This window comes from Phocoena sinus, chromosome 3 (assembly GCF_008692025.1).
Source record: "Phocoena sinus isolate mPhoSin1 chromosome 3, mPhoSin1.pri, whole genome shotgun sequence".
NCBI lineage: Eukaryota > Metazoa > Chordata > Mammalia > Artiodactyla > Phocoenidae > Phocoena > Phocoena sinus.
This window is the reverse complement of record NC_045765.1, coordinates 10694489-10699659: the sequence shown is the minus strand read 5'-3', so window position 1 is coordinate 10699659 and position 5171 is coordinate 10694489. Positions and strand designations below refer to the sequence as shown.

Below are 5171 nucleotides of genomic sequence, written 5' to 3'. Positions count from 1 at the left end.
ACCTGGACCACAATGGCCACTGGGTGTTCGCCTGCAGATAGGCACTGACATCTGAAACAAGCTCCCCCAGATTTCCTTTATTGCCTTCAGAGTTGCTGCATTCCTCACACACCATCTCACACGACACACTTGGGTCATTAGGCAAGTCAGTGGAATGGTACAGAGGTTTTTTTGGTTTGGGGGTTGTAGTTTTTCTTTTCCTTTTTTGCCCTTCTTCTAGAAAATGAAATTTTCAGCTCATTTCTGAAAAAAAAATTGGTCAATAAATTCATTTTGTTCTGGTTCTACTTTACACAAAGCTTCTTCATACTCAACCTGATACCTTCCAAGCTGCATTTTCTTTTCTGCTATTAGTGCCTGGAGTTGCTGCTGGTGGGCTTCTCTCTGTTTTTTTTTTTTTTCTCTCTCTCTGTTTTGCTGTAAATTCGAGCAAGTTCTGAGCACCAATGGCCTTCATCCTCTCATTTTCTGCTGCTTTTGCAAGTTGGTCAACAAGCTCAATTAAACCACCAACTATTTTATGAAATTGGCCAATTTTGTCCACAAAGTCCTTGCACTCTTCCTTGAGCTCTATGATCTGCTGGGTAACCTCTGGGTCCAACACCCGCAGCTTGTTCAGCTCATCAAAGTGTGGCCCTGCTTCACCCAGGATGTCCTTGGCCATGGCTGTCCACCCCGCAGCAGCGGTGCCTGCAACCCAGGCTGACGGCGGTAGGCAGCTCCTCTCTCCGGTCGGCGGCAGCCGGAGCCCTGCCCACCAGCCTCGGCCGCTGCCAAGGCTACATGACCTGTTTACCCCTAACATCACTTTCCGACATCTTTAGCTCTTACACCGCAGAGCCTGCTGGGAAACAAGAATTTTTTAAAAATACATCTTTATTGGAGTATAATTGCTTCACAATACTGTGTTAGTTTCTGTTGTACACCAAAGTGAATCAGGCATATGGGGACATATACATACATATGTCCCCATATCCCCTCCCTCTTGAGCCTCCCTCCCATCCTCCTTATCCCACCCCTATAGGTCATCACAAAGCACCGACATGATCTCCCTGTGCTATGTGGCTGCTTCCCACTAGCTATCTATTTTACATTTGGTAGTGTATATGTGTCAATGCTACTCTCTCACTTTGTCCCAGCTTACCCTTCCCCCTCCCAGTGTCCTCAAAACCATTCTATGTCTACATCTTTATTCCTGCCCTGCAACTAGGTTCATCAGTACCATTTTTTTTTTTTAGATTCCATATATATGTGTTAGAATACAGTATTTGTTTTCTCTTTCTGATTTCCTCCACTCTGTATGACAGACTCTAGGTCCATCCACCTCACTCAAATAACTCAATTTTATTTCATTTTATGGCTGTGTAATATTCCATTGTATATATGTGCCACATCCTCTTTATCCATTCATCTGTCAATGGACACTTAGGTTGCTTCCACGTCCTGGCTATTGTAAGTAGTGTGCAATGAACATTGTGGTACATGACTCTTTTTGAATTATGGTTTTCTCAGGGTATATACCCAGTAGTGGGATTGCTGGGTCATATGGTAGTTCTATTTATAGTTTTTTAAGGAACCTCCATACTGTTCTCCAAGTGGCTGTACCAATTTACATTCCCACCAACAGTGCAAGAGGATTCCCTTTTCTCCACACCCTCTCCAGCATTTACTGTTTGGAGATTTTTTTATGATGGCCATTCTGACTGGTGTGAGGTGATACCTCATTATAGTTTTGATTTACATTTCTCTAATAATTAATGATGTTGAACATTCTTTCATGTGTTTGTTGGCAATCTGTATATCTTCTTTGGAGAAATGTCTATTTAGTTCTTCTGCCCATTTTTGGATTGGGTTATTTTTTTGATATTGAGCTGCATGAGCTGCTTGTAAATTTGGAGAGTAATCCTTTGTCAGTTGCTTCATTTGCAAATATTTTTCTCCCATTCTGAGTGTTGCTTTTTCATCTTGTTTATGGTTTCCTTTGCTGTGCAAAAGCTTTTAAGTTTCATTAGGTCCCATTTGTTTATTTTTGTTTTTATTTCCATTTCTCTAGGAGGTGGGTCAAAGAGGATCTTGCTGTGATTTATGTCATGGAGTGTTCTGCCTATGTTTTCCTCTAAGAGTTTTATAGTGTCTGGCCTTACGTTTAGGTCTTTAATCCATTTTGAGTGTATTTTTGTGTATGGTGTTAGGGAGTGATCTAATCTCATACTTTTACATGTACCTGTCCAGTTTTCCAGCACTACTTATTGAAGAGGCTGTCTTTTCTCCATTGTATATTTTTGCCTCCTTTATCAAAAATAAGGTGACCATATGTGCATGGGTTTCTCTCTGGGCTTTCTATCCTGTTCCATTGATCTATATTTACGGTTTTGTGCCAGGACCATACTGTCTTGATTATTGTAGCTTTGTAGTATAGTCTGAAGTCAGGGAGCCTGATTCTTCCAGCTCCGTTTTTCTTTCTCAAGATTGCTTTGGCTATTCGGGTTCTTTTGTGTTTCCATACAAATTGTGAATTCTTTTGTTCTAGTTCTGTGAAAAATGTCATTGGTGATTTTATAGGGATTGCATGGAATCTGTAGATTGCTTAGGTAGTATAGTCATTTTCACAATGTTGATTCTTCCAATCCAAGAACATGGTATATCTCTCCATCTGTTTGGATCATCTTTAATTTCTTTCATCAGTGTCTTATAGTGTTCTGCATACAGGTCTTTTGTCTCCTTAGATAGGTTTATTCCTAGATATTTTATTCTTTTTGTTGCAGTGGTAAATGGGGTGTTTCCTTAATTTCTCTTTCAGATTTTTCATCATTAGTGTATAGGAATGCAAGAGATTCCTTTGCATTAATTTTGTATCCTGCTACTTTACCAAATTCATTGATTAGCTCTAGTGGTTTTCTGGTAGCATATTTAGGATTCTCTCTATATAGTATCATGTCGTCTGCAAACAGTGAGAGTTTTACTTCTTCTTTTCCAATTTGGATTCCTTTTATTTGATTTTCTTCTCTGATTGCTGTGGCTAAAACTTCCAAAACTATGTTGAATAATAGTGGTGAGAGTGGGCATCCTTGTGTTGTTCCTGATCTTAGAGGAAATGGTTTCAGATTTTCACCATTGAGAACGATGTTGGCTGTGGGTTTGTCATACATGGCCTTTCTTATGTTGAGGTAGGTTCCCTCTATGCCTACTTTCTGGAGAGTTTTCATCATAAATATGTGTTTAATTTTGTCAAAATCCTTTTCTGCATCTATTGAGATTATCATATGGTTTTTATCTTTCAGTTTGTTAATATGGTGTATCACATTGAATGATTTGTTTATATTGAAGAATCCTTGCATTCCTGGGATAAACCCCACTTGATCATGGTGTACGATCCTTTTAATGTGCTGTTGGATTCTGTTTGCTAGTATTTTGTTGAGGATTTTTACGTCTATGTTCATCAGTGATATTGGTCTGTAGTTTTCTTTTTTTGTGATATCTTTGTCTGGTTTTGGCATCAGGGTGATGGTGGCCTCGTAGAATGAGTTTGGGAGTGTTCCTCCCTCTGCTACATTTTGGAAGTGTTTGAGAAGGATAGTCATTAACTCTTCTCTAAATGTTTGATAGAATTCCCCTGTGAAGACATGTGGTCCTGGGCTTTTGTTTGTTGGAAGATTTTTAGTCACAGTTTCAATTTCAGTGTTTGTGATTGGTCTATTTATATTTTCTATTTCTTCCTGCTTCAGTCTCAGAATGTTGTGCTTTTCTAATAATTTGTCCATTTCTTCCAGGTTGTCCATTTTATTGGCATAGAGTTGCTTGTAGTAATCTCTCATGATTGTTTGTATTTCTGCAATGTCAGTTGTTACTTCTCCATTTTTATTTTTAATTCTATTGATTTGAGTCTTCTCCCTTTTTTTCTTGATGAGTCTGGCTAGTGGTTTATCAATTTTGTTTATCTTCTTAAAGAAACAACTTTTAGTTTTATTGATCTTTACTATTGTTTCCTTCATTTCTTTTCCATTTATTTCTGATTTGATCCTTATGATTTCTTTCTATTAACTTTGTTTTTTTTTTTTTTTTTTCTACTTTCTCTATCATTTCTCTGAATTCTTTTTCAGGCAGATTGTGTATTTCCTTATTTGGTCTTGTAGATTTTTACCTTGTTCCTTTATCTGTGACATATTTTTTTGCCATCTCATTTTTTTCTTTTTGTAGGGTGGGATTTTTTTCCTGTCTTACTCATTGTTTGGCCTGAAGCTTCTAGCACTGGAGTTTGTAGGCTGTTGGATAGAGCTGGGTCTTGGTGCTGAGATTAGGACCTCTGAGGGACTTCACGCTGATGAATATTCCCTGGAGTCTGATGTTCTCTGTTACTCCAGGGGTTTGTACTCAGAGCTCCCACTGCAGGAGCTTTGGTCTGACCCCTTGCTCATGAACCAAGATCCCGCCAGCTGCACAGGGTGACAAAGAAGAAAAAAAAGAAATAAAGGAGCAGAATAACAAAGATTAAAAAATAAAATTAGATTAGGAAACTAACAGATATGTTAGAAAGAATATAAAAATAAAAACATAGATGAAACAACAAACAGAATGTTAAACATAACCACAATAGTAAAAAAAGAGGGGAAAAGGCCTTGGCTGTGGGTGTGGGGATCAGGCTGGGGTAGGGTTTAGGCAGCGGGCGCAGCCTATGCTTAGGACCCACAGGGCTGCTAAAGGTCCTCGTGTGGAGTGGGGGGTGGGGCTTAGGGTCAAGCAACAGAAGGGTCCCAGGTGTGCCTCTAGTCTCGGTGAGTGTGGGACCCGGCCTGGGAGTCCAGCAGGCTTCCTGGGCCCGAGTGGGCAGAGCAAATGCCCTCTGCACCTCTCATGCTCCTCTGGTCCTGGAGGGCCCCTCCTGCCTTCCTCTCCTGTTCTCCCCTGGCCTCCCTCCTACGCCCCCAGGACCAATGCTGCCCTGAGGGGTCCTTGGAGGGCAGGGGACCCGGCCTGGGAGCCCCAGTCTTCCCGGGCCAATTGGGCAGGGGAAACGGTAGGTGACCTCCCCCCGATCCAAGCCCCTGAGTGTCCCTCCGGGTGTGGGAACCCATTCCTCCCAGTCACCCCTCAGGGGCATCGGTCCTGTCCGGGCTCCACTTCTCCTCCACACTCAGTCACCCCATATCCTACTTGGTCGCTTGTGAGTTCCT

At 41.1% G+C, this 5171-nt stretch overlaps 1 pseudogene across 1 annotated transcript; it reads right to left on the bottom strand.

Annotated features, from left to right (window-relative positions):
* Positions 1-237: 237 nt before the first annotated feature.
* On the bottom strand, positions 238-791 carry LOC116750433 (annotated as a pseudogene). The gene has a single exon (XR_004349026.1). The product of XR_004349026.1 is annotated as an intraflagellar transport protein 20 homolog (transcript).
* Between the last annotated feature and the right edge of the window lie 4380 nt (positions 792-5171).